At 36.3% G+C, this 11,807-nt stretch overlaps 1 long non-coding RNA gene across 1 annotated transcript; it reads right to left on the bottom strand.

Annotated features, from left to right (window-relative positions):
• Positions 1–371: 371 nt before the first annotated feature.
• Positions 372–2,639, bottom strand: LOC149414501 (uncharacterized). Its single transcript, XR_016304006.1, has 4 exons — positions 2,513–2,639; positions 1,853–2,054; positions 844–993; positions 372–698 (listed from the first exon to the last, which is right to left on the bottom strand). It is a non-coding gene; the product is annotated as an uncharacterized LOC149414501 (long non-coding RNA).
• Between the last annotated feature and the right edge of the window lie 9,168 nt (positions 2,640–11,807).

Below are 11,807 nucleotides of genomic sequence, written 5' to 3'. Positions count from 1 at the left end.
CAGATGGCTCTTTAGAGAAAATGAATAGTTGCACTCAGAACATGAAAAAGGTTTTTCTCCACTGTGAGTCAGCATGTGTTTCGTAAGATTGCCCCTTTGACAACATGAATAGTTACACTCAGCACATGAAAAAGGTTTTTCTCCACTGTGACTCAACATGTGAATCGTTAGATCGCCTTTTCGGGAAGATGAGTAGTTGCACTTAGAACATGAAAAAGGTTTTTCTCCACTGTGAGTCAGCATGTGACTCGTCAGATTGCTCCTTCGAGAACATGAATAGTTACACTCAGCACATGAAAAAGGTTTTTCTCCACTGTGACTCAACATGTGCCTCGTTAGATGGCTATTTCGCGAAGATGAGTAGTTGCATTTAGAACATGAAAAAGGTTTTTCTCCACTGTGAGTCCGCATGTGGCTCGTCAGATAGCTCCTTTGATAGCATGAATAATTGCACTCAGAACATGAAAAAGGTTTTTCTCCACAGTGAGTCAGCATGTGGTACTTCAGTTGGCCACTTCCAGAACAAGAATAATTGCACTCAGAACATGAAAAAGGTTTTACTCCACTGTGAGTTTGCGTGTGACTCGTCAGATTGCCTGTATGGGTGCTTAAGTGCCTTTTGAAAATCGACTTATGAGAGTTGGAATAGGTGCAATGAGGACAAAGTAATTGTTTTTCCATAGGCTGCGTCTTCAGATCTGTAGATAAAAATAAAGAAATACGATTATAAAGACTCAACACGACTAAATATCAACACTTAGCATAAGGAAGCACAGAAAATTAATAAAAATGTATAAAAAAATAAGAAGGCAGAAATTATAAACAAAAATAAATTATTTTTACCGGACTGGTCAATTCTTTCAAAGCGTTCTAAGCATTCCTTTTTTACATCCTGCAGGTCAATGTCAATTTCCAAACAAGAAAATCCCCCATCATTTTCTTCTCGGCGTCCGAGTTTTGCCTTGACCGTTATAGTCTCCATATTAATGCAAGCTATAAAACAACATGTTCGTACATCGACAATTTAAACAAAAAAAAACATTTTTAAATAAAATATTTTCTATAAAAAAAAATCGTAGATTAACCCCGTAGTAGTGAATATTAGGAGAAAAGAGTTCAAGGTTAATTGAAGAAAATTAATAAGTATGACCAAGACGTCCGCTTCAGGAAGGAAAAGGTTTTTGTTCTTAAGCACCTTCAGTGTGGAGTCATTTTACGTCAACGAAATGATGTTTTCTTCCATCAATATGTATTTTAAACGTATGAGTAAAAAGTGAACAACTTGATGAATCAAGCACTTATTGTGAGCATTAGAGGCTTCTGTGATTGTGGGGTATGGCTCTCGACTAGTAATCTGGAGGTCCCGGGATAAAATTCCAGCGGACGCAAGCAAATTTTATTTGATTGCTTCATAACATCTTACAATTTATTCTCGTAGCGCGTTCCAGCGTGGGAGATACTCTCGGTATCGCCTTGGTGTAATATAAACAATTCACAATTTAAACATTGATTGAGATGACGCCATCTGAATAGCCAGGACTTCACACCTATCACCTCCCCATTTTCATCCCCTCCTTTCTACCAGCCTTACAACATACACCAATTAAACCAAGAGGTTCAGAGCAGTTAGGACTCATTTGGGGAATTCACAAAAACTAAATAAAAATTACTAACTTTGACTAATGTTGTAGTTTGGCTGTTCTGGTAAAGATATATATCTAGATAAAAATTAAAATTACTACGGCAACAGAGGACCGCGTGAACAAGCATATTATGTTCTGTCGCCATGGTAATCCAAAATGGACTCGGAATAATAATATATAACTTATTTTACGCATGTAATGCAACTAACTGGCTGTCTGAGTACTCTCCGCACATTCCTTCTTTACATCTGGGAGGTCGAAATCCATAAACGTGTTCGGCATTACACATCCGCCTCCTTCCTGGGGCCCTGGTTCCGTCTTGACGGAAACAGTTTCTTGGTTTTCTAGATCCATGGCACTGCTGTGGTAGGGTTTGGTAATTGGTACAAGCCCAAACAAATATATATGTACCTGAAACAGAACATAGTTGTAACGGAACCCTCTTTTGAATGAGCTTAATATTTTTTGATTGAAACATTCTGTCAAAACAATGATATCTTATGCGATACTCATATTTGGAAATAGGTATATACATATTGTGACTATCTTGACCTTGAAATTGTCATTTGAAATCTGTTGAAAGATTTGTCATTAATCGTCTGATAAGTTGATATAACTATAACCATAAGTAAAGTTTAGCGGGTAAACCCTTTGTTAAGTCCGCTAATCCGCTTTTAATAAAATATTTTATACTAAAAATTAAAATATTTTCCAAACACTTTATTTAATAAAGTAGTAGTATAAGCAGACGTCTAATTGACAGTTTGAACGTTACGCAAACAAAACGCCAATAGATTTCCTAACTTAGTGTACCGATAAGGGCCACTACCGAAATGATTAGAGTAATTATTAAAAGCATTAGAACTCACTTATTAATATCACAAGTATGGAAAGATAAATTGAACTTCGTGGGTTAAACAAGGGATAAAATGTAGAATTAGAGAGTAAAAACCGGGTGATACGACTGGCGATGACAAAAGGATGAGTCAACAAATTAGGTTAGTTTTACAAAGACAATAATGAAGTCATAGACAAGTATTATGACATCAGCAGAATCACACTTAGCCCGCGCCACGCAACGTAACGCGGCGCAACGTTCTTGTCGGTGTTTACACTGGCCCATAAATAAACCAATCACTAGATTGATAACTCCGAGCTTTTGTAGGGGGAAATTTTGTCATTACAGCCCATAAATATACCACTCTCTAGATCGATATCTTCGGGCTTTTTGTATGTAACGGAATTATACAGTACTTAACCACAGATATACAAGCAGCATACAAGCAGTACCTACCGTGCGGAGCAGAGCAGTAGACAAGGTAGAGGAAACTCAAGGCCATTTAAAAAAAGTTGCGACCATAGACAACATAATTGCTCTCGGCCTACTTTATTCATTCACTAGCCCAAAAAAACTATTATAAAAATAAAAATGTCCTTGAAGCAGAAAAATTTCGAAATGTTTTCCAAGGGCAAGGTTCATCTGACTAAGAAAATAAACTTTTACAGTGCATTTCCTTTAGATGAAACTTGTTAATCTGAGAAGAAGAAACCCAAAATGACAAGAAATTTGCAAAAACACTGAAGAAAATTTCCAAAACATGATTGTCCGACAGTACGGCGAAGAATTCCGACATTTTTCAGCCTCATGAACTCATGGTTACATATGTTTAAAAATCTTTAATTTCACCAAAACAATAAGATAATACAGGATAACACTAATCAATAACATGAATAAGTTTATCGATATAATAAATAACATTTATACGTTGTGGAGGAAGACATATGCCAAGTATGAAGCATTGTTCAAAAAACCGAACGAATAACCTAAAACTGTCAATTCACTTTAAACTTGAACTTACGTAGGTAGGTTGAATATATGTTTGTAACTTGCTAACACTATACTGGCTTATATTGTATTTTTATCACGAACAACTTTAACACGCAATATTTTCGACGGAAATGATAGTATTTCGGCAGCAAATGACAACCCGCGTGTATAAATAAACCACATTCATTTTGTTTGAATGATTTGAAACTGTCAAACGGCAAAATTCCGTCATCTCTTTCTGTTACACGAGTCATTATGGTAGAGAGCGAGAGATCAAACCAATCCTTCTTTTCTCACCAATGAGATCTGAGCTTTTAGCCATATTATTCGTTTTTTATAAGAATTTTTAGGTGGGCGTGGCGGTTTCAAATGAGTTTCAAGGCCAAAGCTTAGTTAAATGCCCCTGTTACAGCCTTTGATTTCATAGACAAGGTAGCCGAAACAATAAAAAAAGGCGCGGCAATAGACAATATGATCTTTCCTAGGTAGACACCTAGGAAAGATCATATTGTGCCATTCATCTGCAAAAATAAATGTTAGAAATGTTTACAAATTCTCTCAGGACGACAAAGTTCCAACTCACAAAGTGCGGTCCTCCAAAAATGAGCTATAAGGTATCTTTCACATTTTCTCAGGACGGCGCTTTGTAAGTTGAAAATCTGTCGTCCCGAGGCTGTCGTATAAATAGCTTCAAATTACAGTGGGTTGCCATATTAAAAGGGACAGTTCGAATATTTCCTGATTTTTATATTTACGTTGTCTCTATTTCTAAATAACTTAGATATAATGGCCATTCTTTCGTTATTTTTGTTGCTGGTATCACCACTGATACTTTTAAGAAGTGGCAACACTCGCAAAGTGCCACATCCCTCGAAAATTTAAGGTTTTTTCCATGTGGCCAGCATTTTTGTGAAAAAACGTTATTGATGTTCTGGTAAATACATATACATAATAATTATATTTAAGAGTTTTAACAGTTTAGCTGTACAAAAATGTAAGTAATTATTAATTATCTATTAATTTTGTAATTTTTTTTCATATCTTATTTCAGTGAATAGTTTTTCCATATTGAGTCCAATGTTCTGTTTTTTCAGTTGGCTAGGTCTTCAGACACGTCCCCAAGAAAATGTGCGGAAGTGAAGACACTATTGTTAACCCAATCGCTGCCATTTACGCGTATCGGCGTACGAACGATCCGTGCCACAACTGCCATCTACGCCGTATCACGTAAATCGCCAGTATGAATGTTTCGAAGATGATATTTCTAAGTTCTAACGGTAGATGGGGCTAAATATTATTTTGTAAAATATTATGAACTGTTTCTTTGCGACATCTCTGGTAAAATATGATAATTTTAATTGTTTATACTACGAAAAGCAGCATCCAAAAAAGGTCAACAGATTTCTTGACGCAGTCGTTTGATTCTCCCGCCATCGCAGCGTCGTGTGTGTGGATGTCACGTGGTTCTTATTACGTTCTCTGTGGTGTGGTTCTAAAAGTTTTTTTAATATTCGGTGAAATGTGGACTTGAGTTTTTATTCCCGAATTGAGAATTTAGTTTGCGTATTTTTTTAAAATTTAGTTCGATATTTCTTTTCGTGTGTACTTTTATACAATCATTTTTGAATCTTTATTTTTAATATCCCTAAATATGTCAAGACGCGATCTCAATGAAGAAGAGATAAGAGAATTCGTCCTCGATATTGACTCTGAAATTGAGGAGAGTGATGATGACTCAGATATTATAACGCAACTTAGTGACAATGAAGATGAGCCTATGGAGACTGAAGTTACCCAAAGAACTTCGTCAGGAAATTGGACTGTGAATTCCGGAAATTTTAAACCAATCATCCATCAATTTAATGATTTTCCATCTGGAATAATCGCGACCCCATTATTATTAGAAAATTCCCCGGAAATAATTTTTTTTGAACACTTTCTAAATACAAATATAATGGCCAAAATTGTCAAGGAGACAAACAAATATTATCAAGCGACTATTAGAAATAAAGTTATTTCTGAACATTCACGGCTTCGCAGGTGGAAAAATACATCAGTTAATGAACTCTACATATTTATTGCAGTGACAATGCTAATGACCAGAAATAAGCACCACACGATACAAGAGCACTGGTCGAAAGATCCCCTTCTGACAAGTAATATATTTGGCAAGACGATGGCAAGAAATCGTTACCAGATATTGCTGAGTATGCTGCATATGTCAGACCCTGATTCTCAAATTGCTGGTGACAAATTAAATAAAATTAAACTTCTGGTCAATCACACTCGAAAAATGTTCAAAGAAACAATGGTGCCATACGAAAATCTTTGCATTGACGAGAGTATTATAGAGTTCAAAGGACGTCTTAAGTTTAAACAATATATTCCATCCAAACGCCATCGGTTTGGAATAAAAATGTTTATTTTGTGCGACTCGAAGACAGGTTATATTTTAAATATAATTATTTATTGTGGAGATGGGACGGATGTCACTGACAATCAATGTCTTGGGGCTTCAGGAGCTGTTGTCACCACTATGTTAAATGACTACCTCGGAAAAGGCCACAAATTATATGTAGATAATTGGTACACTAGTCCAATATTATTTAAATTTTTGCATGACCACCAAACTAACGCATGTGGAACGGTGCGAAAAAACCGTAAAAACATGCCAAAATTCAACAAATTGAAGAAAGGGGAAATTACTTCTCAGTATTCCGATTCACTGATGGCATTAAAATGGCACGACAAAAGAGAAATTCACATGTTAACGACGCTTCATGATGATAAAGTTTCTCCAACTGGGAAAATAAATTTTAGAACTGGAGAAGTAATTTCGAAGCCAAATTGTATTCAAGATTATAATAAAAACATGGGCTTAGTAGATAAAGCGGATATGATGATAACTAGTGTAAATTCGCTTAGAAAATCAATTAAGTGGTACAAAAAAGTTTTCTTTCATTTAATCGATTTATTTTTACTGAATTCGTACATTATGCACAAAACCGTTACTTCCAAAAACATTACTTTTCCTGATTTCCAATTATATGTGATAAGACAATTATTAGAAAAATATCATACTACATCGCACCCTGAAGTTGGTCCATGTACGTCACAAGATGTGCCATTACGGTTATCTGCCAAAATGCTAGTAAAACATATGCCGATACCTATACCCGCAAAGGAAAAAACCCAAAAACCTTATAAAAACTGTTATGTTTGCTCTAACACTAAACTTAGACCAAAAACAAGAAAAGCGACGAAGTACATGTGTGGCGAATGTAACGTACCGTTATGTGTTTGGCCATGCTCAACAATATTCCACGAGAAAAAAGAATATTAATTTTAAATCTTTAAAACATTGTGTAAATAAAATGTAAAACAATTTAGTGCAATATCAAATATAAAATGTGAAAAAAGTTGGAGAATCGTTGCCGACTCGATACAATCCATAATGACTGTGAGTGTTTATCTTATATCTCTTTGTTTATTTGTGTTAGTGAGTCAGCACTATGGCGATTCACCGCACTCAATTATTCTGTCGGTGTTTATTATTTATGTCGAAAATACATTACGGGACACACTCGAGGATTCAAATATCTTATCAAGTATGTACCAAAGATATCAGTAATGAGCATCTAGTATAAACAAAGCCCTCAATGGCAATGGGAATGCCGTAAAGATTAATTTAATTGAGAACTTAAAAAAGACTGAAATAGCTTGGCGTGTCGTAGTTGACAGAGTATATTGCTTGGGCAGGCATTGGGTTAAACACTCAACATTCCTAAAGGGAAAAAGCAACCATTACAGGTATTTTAAAGTCTGTGGTTAACAGAATAAATTAGAAAATCAATCAAAACCTGCCCCTTGAATTGAATTACAATGGGAAATGTGGCAGAAAACGAATCACTACACTTCGTACTGACCGCAAAATCAAAGACGTCTGTCTCCAAAACCGCAAAAAGAGTGTGGCTCGTCTGACCTTGATGATCAACGAAGATGATATCGAAGTATCCCAAAGGAGAGTCCAGAGGAGATTGGCTGAGGAGAACCTCATTGGTCATCGGCCAGCTAAAAAACCTCGCCTCACAGTAGATATGAGGAAATAACTACTGGAATGGGCCAACGCACACCAAAACATGACTATAGAGAACTGGAATATGGTAATTAACAATTTTGTGGTTATCAAACTTAAAAAAATTCCATTTGTTTGATTATGGCCTTTTTTTAGGTGTGCTTCTCTGACGAGACCATATTTCAAATTTTGTTGAACAAATCATCGTTCGTCCGACGACGCCCAGGAGAGAAATTTCATCCGGACTGCCTTGTAGAGACGATCAAACACCCTACCAGTATCATGGTGTGGTCATTCATCTCTTCCAAAGGGATGGGGCGCCTCCACATCGTGCAAGGGACCATGAGGAAGGATCAGTACAGACAAATACTAGAAAATCGATTACTGCCTCAAGTCGGAGAATGGTTCCTTGGTGACCAGGAATACGTCTTTATGCATAACTCCGCCCCCTTTCACAAATCCAGGACTGTCACTGCATTCCTGGCTGAAAAAAATGTGCAGGTTCTACCTTGGCCGGGGAATTCCCCTAACATGAACCTTATTGAAAACCTGTAGGAGCTCACCAAGAGGGAGATTGCCAAGGAGGTGATCACAGCGAAGCAGCAGATCATCGAAACCCTCATCCGGGTGTGGCATCATTCTCCTGACTTAAAGATCACTGCAAAATTGTGCATTGAGAGTATACCATGGTATGCCATGGCGTGTACAAGCTGTTAGTGCGGCTATATGCGAAATTACGAAATATTAGCTTTTTGTTCGATAATGTTTAAAAATAATAATAAAAATATATATAATTGCAAATTAAGGACAAAAACGGTTTTTAAATTTTCAAAATTTAATATCCTTGTTAATAAATAATAATAACCACACCTAAAATCATAAACATCTGTGTTTTATGAACACAAAGTGTGAAAAACACATTTTTCATAGGTGTCCCTATTAATATGGCAACCCACTGTAATTGCAATGTTACGGGCATTCTTATTTTTGTAAACTTCTTGCTTTTGATCCCAAAGATAAGGATGGCTTTGGTATAGATCCATAAATTTAAACATCATATCATCCAATCAGTAAATAATCACGTCCTGCTTGACAACAATGAACTTAAACCCTTACATATAGAAAGAAAGGGCATTAGATTAAATTTACTTGAACAATTCTAAATCAATAAAAGGACCAATGACCCTAATATTACATATAGTAATAAAAAATATTTATTCCCCGCTTCTAAGAATGTTCACAAAACCGGAACAATATAACACACTGCTACATCATTATTAAGCAATTAAGATAACATAAAACAGACTTCAAAATAGCCCCAAAGAATATGAAATCTATTGTCACAATTATTTTATCAGTACGGTAATAAATCATTTTGAATTGGGAGGGGTAAAATAGAATCATATAAATAAGTCGTCTAAACGTGGCTAAAACCACAGTTTGAAAATGGAATTGAAACCCGAAACAGCTGTAACAATAACAAAAACCAAAAAATAATTGAAGAACTTAATAATTGTATTATTAAATTTGATTTTAATTACACTCAGTAGAAAGGTCTAACGTCTACTTTCAACCGCAAGGAACTAAAAGTCGCCTGCAACTTGAAACATATGTTCACAAGTTTCGATTCGGCGGGAAAATCGAACGATTTCATGAACGATCGAACGATTTCATGAACAACAAAAGTAGACGGGCTTTCAACTTTCGTCGTTCAACTAAAAACTTGATCAACTCTTTTGAACATTTGTCGATGAGCTTTCAAGTATCATTCAACTCCGACTTGATCAACTAAAATCGCTCTGTGTGAAGGGGTATCTCGGAGCAATTAAAATGCCGCGAAAACGAAACTCGGAGAAAAAATACCAAATTGATAACCGTATTTTATTATGTTTTATTTATTACATTTAATTACAATAATGACGTATTGCCCATCTCTCTAGGTGTGATACGCCTGTGTTGCAGGGCCGTATTTGTACTTTTCACAAGTATAGGCCACTTCGTTTGCGCCGCTCCCTACCACCTTCTTGGAAATTGTCACCGATAATATCTATCATAAAAAAAAAATTAAAATTTAAAAAAAAAATAGAAAAACATAATCACTCACTTTTAGGCTGCCATTAGGTGACACACAATTTTCAGAATAAATATTCAAATGTAGGAATTAGGTATTCAAAAATAATATAAACAAACGAATTAATACAATTTAATTTAATAAGTAAAATTAAATAACAAGAATTACAATTTTTTCGGGTTTTTTATTGAAAAAATCATCTATAATATCTTCATAGCTTATAGTATTCATTAAGTCTGCTTCAATGCTCAGAAGAGCCAAAGAGTTTTTCTTACAGTTTTTCTTGCGACAGTGAAGACCTTTGGTAATTTTTCACACGCTTTAAACAGGAAAAACTCCTTTCTCCACAACAATTTGTGGCCGGGGTGCAAAGTGCAATGCGGAGAGCTATATCCAAGTTTGGATAAACATTACACAGAGATTGTTTCCTCAAAAACTTAAAAAGATTCAGTAATGATGTCGATTCAGGTTTCTCTGCCGTCTTATAAGAGGAAATGTGACTACAAAAGTGTACACATTCCTGAACTAAATCGTCTTCTAAATCATTACAGTAATATTGCACAAGAGACTGAGCTTTTTCTGAGACTCTTTGTGTTGAAAGTTCACTCATTCTTGTTAAAAATGAAAATTTTTCTTTAAAGATTATATATGCACCATGTCTTCTCTCTAATTCAGCTCTCAGTCTGTCCAGAATTACCAAAAAGGTGTTGACTCTGAAAGAGTCTCTGGAGGTTGTTTCAATTTCCTCATTTGATGCTTGCCTTAGTAACCGTAAGTACTTCATCCCAGGAATCTCTTACACTTTGATAGGCATCTGCTCTTGCTGACCAACGTGTGAGGTTTACTCTCTTCAGCGTCTTTTGTTTTCCTATTTCACTAGCCAATTTTTTCCAATGATCGGTTGACTTCACAAAGAAAGTATTTACCTCTTACAGCAACATGAAGAAGTAACAGGCTTCTGTACAAGACTTAGCGGCCGAGGTTCCCACCAAATTTAATGAATGAGCTGCACAAGGGACGAACATGGCGAGTGGTGCTTGTTCTTGAATTTTGGCTTGTAAACCATTATAAATTCCTGACATGTTCGAGGCATTATCATATGACTGACCCCGGCAGTCTTCTAGATATATGTTCAACTTTTCTAGCTCTAAAGTAATGGCATCAAACATATCTTGAGCCTTGTGTCCAACAGAAGGTAAGAATTTAAGAAATCTCTCACATGGCTCTCCATTATTTAAAACATATCTAATCACAAGTGTCAGTTGATCTACGTGTGCTGCATCCGGTGTAGAGTCTACAATTAAAGAAAAGTATTTCGCTTCTTTTATCTCATCACTAATGCATTTCAGTACTTTCTCAGCCATTGAGCAAATGAACTCGTCGAAGACAGTTTTTGATAGGTAGCTAGTGGTTCCAGATCCTGCTATTAATTCAAGTAGCATTATGTAATTCCCACTGTGCGGGTCACCAAATTTTTCATTACTTCCTCTGAAAGCGAGACCTCTTGATGCCAATCCTTTCATTACAGCAACGACCCTCTTTAAAATGTCCTTCCAATAAGCAATTTCCTCGCTTAGTTGGGCAGTTAGTGAAGATTGAATACAACCGCAAATCAAACCTCTAGATCTTAAAGCGAGAATACAGGGCTTATGATTTGGAGAGTTTTCGTGTTGAGCTGGCCGACCGACATATTCGTAAACAGGGAATTTTTATCTAAATTCTGACATCGATTTCATTCGTGTGGCCGACGAGATATTTTGCCGCATTTAGATGATACCTACAATGTCATTTGTTAGGTATTTCTCCCCACACAAAAGTTGGCCGAACGATTTTTTTTTTCAAAACAAATTTGCAATCAACTTTTGCCGTAAGTTTTGGCAATGTGGCACGTAGGATATTTTCATCCCAAAAATAAAACCGGAAGTGGTCGCTTTCCAGGACTCCTCCCGGGCCGAAATCTGGATGAATGCGTTTTTTTAACTAATCTTATTTGGGGTTAAAGCCCAGTAGTAATTTAGTTCATGTGGCCTATAGGATGGGATTTTCCCGGTCATCGCTTGGACTACAAGTAAACACACGAAACTGCCGCTTTGCATTGCCGGGCAGCCCGGCGCGCGCGTGATACGGTATATAATGTGTTCGTACGGACTGTTCATCACATCACCCGCCTCCGATCCGCCGCCCGCCACC

This window comes from Hesperophylax consimilis, chromosome 20, assembly GCF_061612785.1.
Source record: "Hesperophylax consimilis isolate HC1 chromosome 20, BYU_Hcon_1.0, whole genome shotgun sequence".
Taxonomy (NCBI): Eukaryota; Metazoa; Arthropoda; class Insecta; order Trichoptera; family Limnephilidae; genus Hesperophylax; species Hesperophylax consimilis.
Note: the sequence above shows the minus strand (reverse complement) of the source record. Positions and strands in the feature narration are given on the sequence as shown.